General features: G+C 46.9%; 1 long non-coding RNA gene across 1 annotated transcript; it reads right to left on the reverse strand.

The window, feature by feature from the left end:
* Window positions 1-2253: 2253 nt before the first annotated feature.
* On the reverse strand, window positions 2254-13189 carry LOC139047514 (uncharacterized). The gene is made up of 5 exons (XR_011507183.1): window positions 12951-13189; window positions 12539-12619; window positions 7275-7306; window positions 6600-6644; window positions 2254-4361 (listed from the first exon to the last, which is right to left on the reverse strand). It is a non-coding gene; the product is annotated as an uncharacterized lncRNA (long non-coding RNA).
* Window positions 13190-14613: the final 1424 nt, after the last annotated feature.

Here is a 14613-nt window from a genome sequence, read left to right on the forward strand (position 1 = left end):
GATATGTGACAGGATCGCTTTGTGTTTGACGTTGTCAGACGCTTTGCTGACGTCCAGTTCCCCTATGACTCTCGTGTCACTAGTCTTCCTTTCCACTACTTGTTCTTTGAGTTGTAGCATGGCATCGTTTGTGGATAGTTGTTGTCTGAATCCAACCATGCTGTTTGGGTCGAGTTCCTTACTTTCCAAGTATCCGTTCAGCCTGTTCTGTATGACGTGCTCCGTGAGCTTGCCTACACAGGAGGTTGACGTTATTGGCCTAAGGTTCTCTAGTCTGAGTTCTCTCCCTGGTTTGGGGATGAGGACTAGATTTGATTTCTTCCACTCCACATGTATCTCCTCCCGCTCCCAACACTTTTGCATGAATGGAAAAGGTTGTAACGTTTCGTTGCCAAAGTACAATTAATCAGTCACCGCTTCATTGTCGCCAGTGTTGTCGCGATCGTCTTGCCACCGCCTTGCTGTTGTCATCACCCACGTGCTCCCGTGACGACAAGACAGGAAAGTTAGTAGCCCTATACTGAATTTACAGAAGTCTAAAATCTACGCAAAAGCGACGCGGCTATAGACGAATGTGCTAATAACATGGAACGTGTGTACGACTTCTCGTCGCAAATGTGCAGAACGCAACCATTCGCGTTTGACAGCAATATTTAAAAAAAAGGTCCACTTTACCTAGCTTGTTGCTAAGTTTTGCGCCGCTGGCGCTGTCCGCTGCGACAGAGGTGAACGAGAGAGAGAGAGAGCACGCGAGACCGAGTTACTCAGTTTCGCACCATTGTCTCCGTAGTCGCAGTTCGTAGGTAAAGTCCTTCGCAGTGGCCCAAAAGGTGCTCCTTTGGTTGAAGTGCGCCAATGAGAAAGAAGTGTTCGGTGAAAGTGCACAAAGCACGGTTTCCTGCACTACCAGGTGGCGCTGCTCTTCACGCATGACGCGTATAATCACAGGGCTCCAATCAGGACTCGATGGCAACGAAAGGTCAGTGGGACGCCTCACATTGGGCGCTCATTGGAAGACTACGAATGAAGCTGTGCTGGAGGACATAGGATGGACAAATTTTGAACTGATGGAAGCTCAGAATGAAATTGATTTTGAAGAAACACTGAGGAATATGAAGTTATGTAAATGAATTGCGAATGTCTTCAGGTATTTGCACAGGAAAAACATTGATTCACAGTCGAGGAAAAAACACAAGGAAGCTTACCAGCAAGTGTGCGACCGCTATAGTGAGCAGCTTGGCAACAATGAACGTCAACCGAAAATTCAGAGAGGTTGAGACAATCTCATGGGTGACGGCAATAGAAAAAAAACCTGCTATGAGTAACTGCCTAAGAGGAACAAACCATAGGAAAGAAACAATTTATGATAACTCAAAGGGCAGCTCCTTACTTTTCAAAGAGAGACCAGGATGACTTAGAACGCGTAGTTATAAGGTGAGGTACGCCATGGAAGAAGGAGCATATCCTTGCTGCGGTAAAGCTGGGAAATGATGGATCATGTTTTATGAGAATGTAAAGATACCTATGTAGCTGTTGTTTAGGCTCCTCTGGCCTCATCGAAGCCATTGTTTTCAGGGACAGGATAAAGAAAGCAAACATGTACGCAATATAGAGATTAGTAAGATGCGATTGGAGGTTTGTTGGTAGAAAAGTAGGGAGATCACGAGCAACGGAAGCACACAAAAGCAAAGTTCCCAGCATTGGTTAAGAAAGTCTCATGCTGGGAGTTCTTTATTTTGTGTGTTTTTTTGTTTTCCTGAAATATAGGCAGGACATAAGGCAAATTAAGAAAAAAAGCTTCGTGGCGCAACCAATCACCTCATTTCAAAGGGGACGCTAATAGCATCCATCCATCCATCCATCCATCCATCCATCCATCCATCCATCCATCCATCCATCCATCCATCCATCCATCCATCCATCCATCCATCCATCCATCCATCCATCCATCCATCCATCCATCCATCCATCCATCTATCCGTCCATCCGTCCATCCCTCCATCCGTCCGTCCGTCCGTCCGTCCGTCCGTCCATCCGTCCATCCATCCATCCATCCATCCATCTATCCATCCATCCATCCATCCATCCATCCATCCATCCATCCATCCATCCATCCATCCATCCATCCATCCATCCATCCATCCATCCATCCATCCATCCATCCATCCATCCATCCATCCATCCATCCATCCATCCCTCCATCCATCCATCCATCCATCCATCCATCCATCCATCCATCCATGCATGGGCGGCGAAGCCTATTGATTGCGGCGTAGTATCGGAGAAGTTGTATCCCGTCTCGTTCACCGAACTGTTGCCGTCGTTATGATGCCGTCATGGTCGTTTGATCGTAGTCATTTCTGCTTCATGATACTGTTCTCGTTATGCCATTTTCTTTATGCCGTCGTCGTCATACCTTTCGACCGCAGCGCAATTCATTGAGCTTTAGACTGGGAGCGAAAACATATAGATCCCACCATAACCAACGCTCAAACATACGTGTTACACGCTCGGCTCGTAATCATCATGCCACTTCTTCGTTTTTTTTTTTCTACTAGATAGATGCAGTTTCCCTACCACTGCAAATAATTGATATATTTAAACGCCCCTTAACTAGGATCGCATGTAACGTTATTGACCTGAAAGCTGCGGTATTGGAAGGGGTCAGCGTCAGCTGACTTTCGAAATATTCAACCAAAATTACGTTCACGGAGATGTTATGCTGTCCACAAAGAAAGACTTGTTTTTATGTGTATAACAGACCACTGATGGATTCTTTAGGTGGCCAGGAATGCTGCTTCGCCACAGAAAGGAAACCTTAGGAGGAGTGATATTGAAGCAACCTTTCAATGATGATAAAAAAACGCTGTATTTTGGAGTTAACTTGTTCACGAGTCTTGCTTCTTGGACTGAGCGTAAATATTTATCAATCGCAGTAGAACAACCTCGATTATTGCATAAATCATTCCATTTTATTGCTTACTTTTGCCATCCCATCGCCCAACAAACCCTACTGAAGAGGGGGCACACCACTGATACTTCGATGTGTTCAACTTCACCGCATTAGTATACACATGACGCTTCTTGCATCTTTAAGCATATGCATGGAACGGAGCAATAGCACTTCCAGAAAAGGTGCACCAACGAGAAATAACAAAAGGGTAATGTCTACTGTAGAATGGTATGCTATCAAGTTCAAAGCGATGGTTTCTCTGCATTAGTTATCTTCTTGCGTTTATTAAATTATATTTGAACTGTTTAATGCAACGACCCGTCAAACCGTCAACAAAAAGGCGACCTACTCCATGACGGGTCAGCGCAACAACTACACACGGAAGAAAATGAGACAGTCACAGGCATCTGGTTGTTGCGTCGACAGACGATTAACACATTCGAACTCGCCCAGTTCGCGCTACTTGTGCAACGTTCGTAGTCAGTTATCCCCACAACTAGGGCGCCTGAGCTGTGGCATGATGAGGGCGACTACACCCAAAGATATATGCACTCTTTTGGGCTTTTTTGTGCGCAAACAATAATCGCCATCCCTCTTGCACGTTTAATGCTGCGCGTCCCGGTATTTACAGGTCCCGACCAGCATGTGCATGTTCTGCATGACATAGCAGATTCTTGAAAAGAAAGTATCAAGCGCTGCTTTAAAGAAGGTAATGCTGGCAGGAGTGATGATGATTATTGTGGGGGGACAAGATGCACCACAAAGGATGCAAACTGATCGTCGTGGTCGCCTAGTGACGTTGGCGTTGAACTGCTAAGTCTGGGGGCGCGGTAAGATTACTGGGGAGTTCTTTACTAAGGCGTGCCTCGTAATTCTGTTGTGGTTTTGACATGTAAAATACAAGAATATTTTAAAGCTAGAAACATTTTTGGAGGGTACTAAAAACTGTGTCACTAGAACGCAACGTCTCCCATCATATATTGCATTGTGCAATAAATGTTACTGCCATATCATTCTCATGGATTTTTACAGAGAAATGACGGTTCTTTCGGCGTAATCATCTCCCATGACACTTGCAGTGGCGAGGATTTTTCTTCTTTGGAAATTTGGTAGTCATCCTTTGCGTGGTAGGTTCTACAGTCGCACTTCCAGGCAGCCTACTTATATGCCTTTTGAACGGTTGTGTTTTAGTGACCAGTGTTAGAGGCCCCGGCGATTGGATTGGCAGCGTCTCTGCAGGCGGGCTGGACGGACGCTGAGGTGTCAATGGCCGAGTTGCTGTCGAACTTTCTGACGGCACCTTCTTAAGCGTGGACGCATTTACCATCGCCGCGGGAAGTGAAAATGGCTTTTTTTCCCAAGGGCAGACGCACACGTCATCATAGCACGTACCATTGCAGTAAGGAACCTGTCATGAGAGAAACAAAGAAAACAATATAATTGCTTTCGCCGCCACTGTTCAGTCAGGCATGGTAAATAAGGACGGCAACGCGAGAACCGGAAATGGTCAGAGTGTGTGCAATTTTTCTAGCACCGCGTAAGGGGTATCATACATTCAGAATCGTATAGTTGTACGTTGCGTCATACCACTATATCTTTGTGTATTTGTGGCCCACCAATTTACACTACAGGTATGCGCCTTCAACATCATATGCATGTGTTATACTATTCCATCATTATATTATGCTCAAATTCAACAATTTCTTTCAATAAATTCTCACACTATTGCAATATTGCAAATCTCACGAGTTGAATAGTATGAACCCTTTAACGTTCAATTGCTGCAGCTCCGAAACCTAGACTTATCTGCGCTCTCTCGTCCGGAAGATTGAGCCGCACGCCTTTTTTGGGAGGGCTTGCTTCAGCTTTACCAAGGTTAACGGCCAGGTTATACGGTGAGCACAGCTTTTGTCGATTAGGCGCGGAGTAAAACAGCCCTTGTAGTGTCACGTTGCTTGATATTCCTCAATGTCTTCTACGGGTGTCGGAGGCATTAACGTACACTTATGAAACCCCACGTTATTGGTGTGTCCGCAAGCGGCATACATGCATCTGCAGGAGTTCATCCCAGTAACATGAGCCACTGTGTTGGGAATGAAGTGAATGATGGCGGTCACTGAGATATACTTGAATAATGAATCGACACACGCCGGAGGAAAGTATCAGCCAATGTGCCACAAAGTGCGTGCCCGCGTCCATATCGACATGGCTGCCATTACCGCCGCAGCTGCAGCGCCGCTTACACGGCGGACGGGAGGAAAGCTCCCCATCATTCCTGTACTCGCCGGACCGGTTGGTCACGTGGGTGGCCAGAGCGTGACGAGGGACGAGGTAGCCACGGCGAGCGGGGAGAGTGGTTTGGAAGACGGATCGGCGTGGTCGAATGCCGAGAGACAGCTGAAGATGTGGTCGGCAGGCTGAAACCCCCAGGCCGAAGTCTTCGCCGGTAGATCGACAGACGGTGCAAGTGCGTCAAGATCTTCGGCTGCGAGGAACCAGTAGCCCGACGCTTCTTCACATCGGGATCTCGGCGAGCACGCCACAGATAAGCCTCGTGTTCCAACCTGCTCTCAGAAGTTTCCACCGGGCCCTTATTTTAAATCGTGTTTCATCTCTCAATAAAATATTCACCCCTTGTCCATTTCTGTATGTTATGTTAGGGTAGTGCTTGCCGTGTCTGTTTTAGCGTGTGTTTTTCATTTGCGCCGCGTAATTGTTTGTTAATTCGTGAATGTTGTCAATTGTTGTGATTGTTGTAGTTGGTTGTGACCCACACGCCTTGAGCGAGGCTTCGTACCCTATCGCGTGTAATTTTCTTATTCCTTTTAATCATGCCTCCGGCATGATATTATTTTATTAAACCGTGTGTTTCTTTTTACGTCACCTCCCATCTCATGCCTCTGCTTCCATGAGGCGTGGACCTTATCGCCGGTCAGCAGTCGAACCATCCATAAATGTACGCGGTGTGGGTTTGTTGTCGCCCCATCTTCTCCGGTTCGGAGAGTGCGAATACTTAACCACCAATCTTTGACACAGTGCTGTGTGGGATTTCATCTGCTTGGCGAATTGTTGTGATTCAGATTGTGTGGTGCTACCAGGGGAGAGGTTGCGCGTGCGCACTCCTTTATTTTATTTTGTCCTTTCCTTTCGCCCTTCTTCCGTTTATTGCTCGAGCACAAGAATGGAAGACTATATACGGCGGGTGCGCTAAATACGGAGTGCAGCGACAAGGCTATGCGTGAAAGCGGAAATTTACTGTATAACATTATTAGCAAGGGGATACTGCGGGCTTCTATGCTACCCTAAATGTATCTAGATACCAAAATAAAAACGAAAACAGAATACGAGCATGCCTTCATATTTCAGTTGTTGCAAATTCCTTGCTATCAGTATGATCAGTAAAACTCTTTGACATTGGTTACCTTAATGTCCACACACGTCTTAGAGTGCCTATTTATATCTACATAATTACGCGGTTGTTCCATAAATATTTTGATTTTTGTTTGGGCACCACGCGTTCCTTACTGTACTGTCCTTCGTTTCTTCGCTTCTTATGTTGTGCATGACATTAGCATACAGCCGTATGAGGTTGTGCAGCAAGTTGCACTTGATAAAAAGAGCATTATTCGATTTAGATGTTTCTTACCATACAAAAGTCGCCAGTCTTCAGGTCACGGCCACACCTCTTAATCTGTAAGCAATGGTCATTTTCATGCTGTGTTCACAAACAAGTAGATAACATGCTTCCTATAAAGTACGGATATGCTTTAATATTGGAAGAGGTCAGCTGTAACATTGCAATTAATTATAGTCCATTATAAATTAAATTGAAGCGAAACAAAACATATTTTGCGAAGCCGAGCTGGTGGAGAATATTGACTATCGATGCCTAGGTCTCTTTTTTTTGAAGAGCGTAACGACAATAACTCGAAGTTACATTTGCAAACTACAATTTTACTCCTGCTAGGTTTACATGCTTTGGTAAGCGGGAGACAACTGTCACCAATATTGCGGGCTTTTGCTGTCCAGGTGACATGCCTGGCTGAGATCGGATGGGTGTAATAACATTTTTATATATCAGTTTATTAATAACCAACAAGCAGTTCACTGTGCAATTTTGAATCAGCAGAAGCCGTATTTTTAGCAAAATACCGAACTTCGAAGCATGAGCAATGTTTTCAAATAAAATCATATCAGCAAGATAAATCATATCTTCATACACAGCTTAATAAAAGCGATAAGCCGGCCTTATCAACTGCAACAGTACGCAGAATTGAGGATGAAAAGTGAAACGGGGAAGGTCAAGACAGTAGGCACTCACAGTGAAGGCTGCAGCGTTCAGGATGGAGACACCTGCAGGTACGCTTGACGTTATTGGTTGTTTTGAAAAACAAAGTAAAAACAAGACACGTACCTCATGGTTCATGCAATATATTTCACTCTAGAATGAAGCCTCAGCAAGACAGCCGAAGTAATGAGAGGCAACGTAGGTAGTCGTAATTATGGATAGAACTCAGTAAGAACGTCCAGCCCACCTACATAGGTAGTGCATATAAAGTCTGAATTTTAATATCAGGCCGTTGCAGCCGTAATGAGCGGGATCGATCAATGCCCGCATACCTAGCCTTAGTGTCAAGCTGTACACCTTGAGTTAAACAACAATAACGAAAAGTCCTTGCGTACTACGTCTCTCATAGCCGAGGTGTAGTCTTGGGACGTGAGGCTCCAACAGTTATCGCACAATACTAATAATATCATTATGACTGCCTCTATCCCCATCAGTCTACTGGCCGTTAATCACAATTGACAGCTTGTAATGCTTTGTTTGTCAACGCTGGTACTCGGGGATTGAATTCACAGAGCTTTTCGTTGGCTTGGGCCGTCGTCGCTAATGATAGGATTATCATCGGTATTGCATGATTAAAAAAAAATTCGTGAATTTGGGCCTCGCAACCAAATACTCAAAGCTTTTCATTCATAATCGCTATTTAGCATTGGCCGGCCACCTTTGCTAATTTATGTTCAGCATCGGGAATGGCTCACATTTTCTCCTAAGAAGAGCACTAACGTAAGCAGTTTTCTTTTGTGTGGGTACAGACCCTTTTCCCTCCTGACAACTAGAAAACAAGTTAAATCAAAATGAACCACAGGGTATTGGTGACGATAATATTAATAATTGGCTTTGTGTTTTGGGCTCCTATCCGCAAAAAGTTTTTATGCTAAAAATGCTTTCCGGAGAAGATGCTAACCTATAGGGATGTTCGGCATAGTATTATTCGCAAACGATTAGCACTAGCCAGGAAATTAACAGGGAAACAATCTGTATTTGACCCCTCAACTATGGAACAAGTTTTGAATGGTCTTGTCGATCATTATATTGAACATCCCTAACTCGCACCCACTTACTGGTGTGTCGACTACATCCAACTGGGGCGACGAAGAAGCAAACACGACTTTCTATCAGTACTCCTTGAGCAAATATTCGGTGCAGCGGCGCTAGTTAGTACGGCCCATTCAAAACCGATTATAAGGACTATAACAACACTGCCTGCTGTCCGACATGCGCTAGTAGTGTGAGCCTACAGTAGCACAGACTTTCAAGTCGCAGATTTCGCGGCTAGAATTTGCTGGGTTGTATTGCTTGGATGTGACTGGTGTGCCTGAGACCTTGCCGCAGGAACTGAAGCAATCACGTAGAAGGGCCTAGTAAAGACGTCGTATGAAAGGCCACAAGTAGTGTAGTACGTGCCCAGAGTTGCGCAGAATATGAAGAAAGGGGCAAGGGGGCACGATGTAACCGCGGTGCTCTCTGCTCCTATTAAGCTGTCGGGGATGTGCACGCGCTTCTCCAGTAAGAATTCGAAGCAAGGACACGCGGGGAAAAAAAGAAAACGCAGGTCATTCTCTAGTCTCAACGGCAGTGTTGGTGCTCTTAATGAAATACTCCTCAGTTGCCCCATGAGTAGCTGTAGAGACTACATTGACCAAATTGCCCTTCTAATAAGGAGCGATTGAGGGGATGCAGAGTTTCTTAAAAGAATGGGTCCCTACCCCATTTGTTCATTCACTCCGGAGAATGCTCACTCCTACCATGGCTTGCAGGCCTAAGAATAATTGAAGAAAGCCCGAAAATTAATACACACGTTTCGCACTAAAGAAACAATAAAGGCAAACACTAAGTCTACATAGACTGCACAAATACCATTCCAGAAACCAAGCAACTCTTTTTTCGTGCCAAGAAAAGACAGCTTACGAGAAAATTGCATTTGAAGGATCAGAATACCTGTTTCGAAATTCAAATCTCCCGCCACTCAAACGGGGGAGTGGTGACGTTGCCATTGGCCATCACCACGCTTTGCTGCCGTCGGTGAGTACAGCGGCGTCCGACTGACGGCGGCACCGAGCCAAGACAGAGCGGTGTCTTCGCCGCCGCAGCTTATTTTTGGTCAAGTGGCGCAGACCGTTCGGGCATCCCGCCGCATCACACGGAAGTTCAATTCTGTGCCACTTACAGTTCGTGTGAGTTTCGTGAGCCCGCAAAACCAGTGCAGCTCTACACAATAACGAAACTACTGAACGTGAGAGCGTGCGAAAATGAAACCTTTCGACCCCCCATTTCGTTGTGAAGGGTAATTTCAATGAGGTCGTTTTTCTAAATAGGAAATGGAACTGGATGAGTAGCATTTTATTTTGTGTTGTAATGCAATAGAAGGACGTTTTTGCAACGACTGGTTGAGTGCTAGTGACATAAATTAAATTAGGACTGCCTTCGTCGTCGGACAAGTACTTGAATGTCGCGGGAGGTGTCTTATCATGTCCTGCATTTACCTCAATTTCTAGATTACTAAGGCTCTGTTCGCGATAATATTGCTATGGAACAGTACTTGCAATGAAAAAGAGGCGAGCAGGGTGTAGACGGCAACGACGATTAGATGCTAGGGCGGGCTGTTGCCTCTTGGCCAAGAGTGGTGTATTGCCTTGTAAATATACTTGTATATAGCTGTTCGTCGGCGTCTTCCTACGTAACATATCTGGTGGAGGTGGACGTTCCCTGTACCTCGTCACGGAGCTTCGCAGTGGACGGTACGTAGAGCCTTCCTTCATGGCTCCCGGCGACGACAACTCGACTCCGCCGGCTCCGATGCCTGCTGCCACTTCGACGACCTACATCACTCTCCCCGCTCCCCGTGATCCTGGCGTATTCTCGGGAAAAGATGGGGAACATGTCGAGGACTGGATCAGCCAGTACGAACACGTCAGCCGCAATAACCGGTGGGACTCTACTATCATGCTCGCCAACGTAGTCTTTTACCTCGGTGACACACCTCGAGTTTAGTTTCGGACGCACGAAGATGAGCTCACCAGTAAGGGATTCGCTTAAGCAAAAGTTCCGAGACTTGTTCGGCAACCCCTACGGTCACCAACTTGCCGCGCAGAAGGCGCTCTCCATCCGTGTGCAGACGCCAACAGAGCCCTACGTCACGTACATTCAGGACGTCTTGGCTCTGTGTCGCAAAGTTGACGCAAACATGACAGAGTTCAACAAGGTCTCCCACATCCTCAAAGGCATTACCGATGGCGCCTTCAACTTGCTCGTTTTTAACAATGTGGCGACGGTGGATGCAGTTATACAAGAGTGCCGCGGCCTGGAACTCGCTAAAAGCCGACGTATCGACCACCAGTTTGCAGGTCTGCCCAACACCCCAGCGCCATCTTCCTGTGCCAACGCTCCTCGTCCCAACAACACTTGCGATATTACGAGAATCATCCGGCGTGAGATCGAGGCCGCCTATCCGGCTGCCTTTTACTCCAGCCCCTCCAATGCACCTGCAGTCACGGTTTCTCTGATCCAGGCAGTTGTCCACCAGGAGTTCGCCAACATGGTTCTTCCCACCATCTGCTCGGCCCATAGCCCTGATACCCACCCGGCTTCTTCGATTCCGCCCCGTCCCACATCTTCTTACCCACCACGTTCCCGCAACCCGTCTGAATGGCGCACTGCAGATGACAAGCCAATTTGTTTACACTGCCATCGAATCGGCCACATTTCTCGCCACTGTCGCAGTCGCTGGAGTTCCCCGACCCGGTCTACTTATACAGACTACTCTTGCCCCTCAGGTGGCCCTTCTCGTCCCTATGTCGCACGCTCTGATAATGCGGCCACTGATTCTCCTGCGCCGAGCCGCCCCTATTCTCGTTGGGCTTCGCTCCAACGACGACAATTTCGCTCTCCCCAGGCTCGTCGCTCCTTTTCCCCGACTCTTTTCGGACGTGCCTCCCAGCCGGAAAACTAGGCAATGCAGCGCTTCGAGGTTACGCTGCATTGCTCCCTACGCCGCCAAATCCTCTCCTGACGTTGCCCACTCATCTGAACCTTCCTGACGTGCAAGTCGATGGTGTTTCTGCATCTGCTCTCATAGACACTGGGGCGCATTTGTCGGTAATGAGCGCGAACCTTCGTAACCGGCTGAGGAAAATAATCACGCGCACTACGACGCCTGTTGTCCGTGTCACCGATGGTGGCACAGCCCCTGTAATTGGTATGTGTGCCGCCCGCGTCTCCTTCGCCGATCGCTCCACAATGGTGCTATTCACAGTCATCGCCCACTGTCCCCACGACATCATCCTCGGATCAGACTGCCTCTCCGCAAATTCTGCGCTCAACGATTGTTCCGCTAGTAATCTCCGCCTTGACCTGCCTGTTCTGGATCCCGCTGAACAACACCCTACTCGCCTCAGTTCCATCGACTTCGTTCACTTGTCACCTTTGGCACTGACTTACGTTCACTTCGTGTCATCCTCACCAGTCCCCGACGGTCACTACATCGCGACTCCTATGCAAGAGGTCCTCCTTACACACGGGATTACAGTACCTCATACAGTTTTATCTATTACGGCGAATTGCGTCTGCCTGCCAGTGGTCAATTTTGGCTTGACGACACAAATGCTGCCACGCGGCATGTCTCTGGCCTAGCTTTGCTCCTCCGAGGATCATTCAGTGGCACCTATCGCAGTAGACGACAACACAGCTGATCCTCCTCTACCATCGCAGTCGGCGACTTGTACCATCGCCGACTTACAGAAAATGATTGCGCCCGACATGCAGTCCGAGCACGCTCGTCAGCTCTACCGCGTTCTGTTATCCTACCATGATATTTTTGACTTTAACGATGGTCCTTTGGTCCAAACTACAGCTGTTAAACATCGCATTAATACCGGCGATACCCCTCCTATTCATCGCCGCCGTGTCGATCATCTTTGCGAGCATTCAGGCACTTGCTTTACGCCTGTCATGTATTCCCTGATATGCACCGCTAAAGGTTCCCGTAGACCTCCTAAACAAAATCCATTTAGCGGATAAATTATGAAAATGCATTCTTCGTATAGATGTTCTACATTGTGTGGATTATTTTTACTGCATTTGCATTTACTCAAAATGCTCTCCTTCAAAGTGGTATAACGTGTCAAAGGGATCCTAGAGAAGATAAGTAGCTCTTGTAGAGAAAAACAAATAAAGAGTGTGAAGCAAACAATTCTCACGTGCTCGCACGTGCGTTCCGCGCCAGTGTAAAATTTTGTGCTCACCGAATATGCAAGGCAATAAGACTTTCATATGCATGTTGGACTGTCAGCATTTACGCGCTGCTGTCTTCGACATTCGGTTGGCTGTTCGGGAAAAAAAAAACACAACCCATTCAAGACGTCAGCCGTGACACGGAATCAGAAGAAGGGCTTACGTAATGTAAAGATGACTTCAGGCACAGAGGATTTATGACCTCGTTTTGTGAAAACACGAAATTTTCATATTCGACATCAAAATTCAACGTAGCATTTATTCAGCCCAATGGCATTATTTAACGCATTGCTGCAGAATGTACATGATAAGTGGCACGGTGACTCATTCGTCAAATGATGTTTGATCCGAATTATTTAGTAGTGGCGCCAAACTTAGCAACTCAAGAACTTACGCACACATATGCAACAAATGTATACTTACGCGCACGGTCTCGAGCATTCCTAGAGCAAAATAAAATATAGATATCACAAAACACGTAGAACAAATCTATAAAGGTGCACTTTCATATAAGATAGGCATAAAAGTAACTGTACTTTGCACAACGTACACAAGTTATTCTTATTGAGGAACTCTAAAATGAGCAAACCCTTTCTGTTTTAGCCCTATTCCTTTGCTAACCATATGCTTCGTGAAAGAAACGGAAATATGGCACTCGCAATATTCTGTGGTGGAGCATTGGGGCGTGTGACTCAGCTGGTCATCCAAACCTTTAAACAATGCTGCTTAGAAGCAGCTGTTTGTCGTCATTTAAGTGGATATAAATTATAACTCGTTATTCACCGTAAACAAAAACTTACCAACGGCGCCATCATGCTTGCTGCGCAGGAAAGAAAAGGCTGAGTACAATTCGCAAGGACTAAGCGAAAGAATAAGAAGGCTTGCAGCTGCGCCGTGCCTGGCCCGCCTATTACTGTTCTCGAGGTGGGGGAATTTCGTTGCTAATTGTACTCGTCACCGGTAAGTGGGAGAAGTACTATCATCACTAAGGGGGAGACAAATGGCAGGAAAGACAGGGAGGTTAGCCAGTGTAAGTACCAGCTGGCTACCTGGCACTGGGGAAAGGTGTAAAAGGAATAAAAAGAGAAAGAAGACGAAGAGAGGAATAAAGGAAACCGGAAAATTCACACAGTAACGCGATACTACGCGCTACAACACTCAAAGGCGGTCGCACAATTGGAATGTCCTTAAAAACTCCAACAAAGCCCTTAAGGCCTTGAATGCCGAAGCCCGTCTGGACCAGTGTCCTAGAGCTTTTTCCTCTCGAAAGGGGTGATTTTCCAGTTTTCCGAGCATGGTCACGAGCACCTTTCTTGGCACTTTGTAACGGGGACAATCACAAAGTAGGTGCTCAATCGTCTCCTCGCAGCCGCAGCTGTCGCAAGTAGGGCTGTCGGCCATTCCCGTGCGGAATGAATAGACGTTCGTGAATGCCACACCGAGCCACAGGCGGCACAGAAGTGTTGCTTCCGCTCGTGGCAACCCTGGTGGTAGGCGGAGTTGCAGACGTGGATCCAATTTGTGGAGACGTGCGTTCGGGAATTCACTGGTGTTCCACAGATTCTGTGTAAGCTCGCGGGCGAGGGAGCGAAGACTTGTGGCTGCATCTGTTCGTGACAGTGGTATTGGTATAACATGGGCACCGTCGTGGGCCGACCGGGCGGTGTCATGCACACTGTGATTGCCCGACATTCCGCAGTGACCCGGTATCCAATGGTAGATGATGTTGTGCCCCTTTTTGATTGCGTGATTGTGGAGTAGTCGGATATCTGCGACTAGTTGCACATTTGGTCCGTGACAGAAAGGGGACATCGGAGACTGGAGAGCTGCCTTCGAGTCACTATTGTCACTAAGATGCCGCATAATTCGTTAAGGTAGTAGGGGGGGTATGCAAGAGTTAAGGAGGACTTTTCAGTTTCGGAATAACTGTCGGCGAAGAATTTGCCTTTTATTAATAGAGCGAAGGTTTGTTTACCTGTTCCCACCCCTTATTCTAAGGGGGGGGAGGCACTGGCTGCTCACGGCTGTCTACTTGCTGATATCGTGCATGATTGTACTGCAGCAAACGTAGTGGAAACTAGCACTG

Source organism: Dermacentor albipictus, chromosome 7, assembly GCF_038994185.2.
Source record: "Dermacentor albipictus isolate Rhodes 1998 colony chromosome 7, USDA_Dalb.pri_finalv2, whole genome shotgun sequence".
NCBI classification, from domain to species: domain Eukaryota; kingdom Metazoa; phylum Arthropoda; class Arachnida; order Ixodida; family Ixodidae; genus Dermacentor; species Dermacentor albipictus.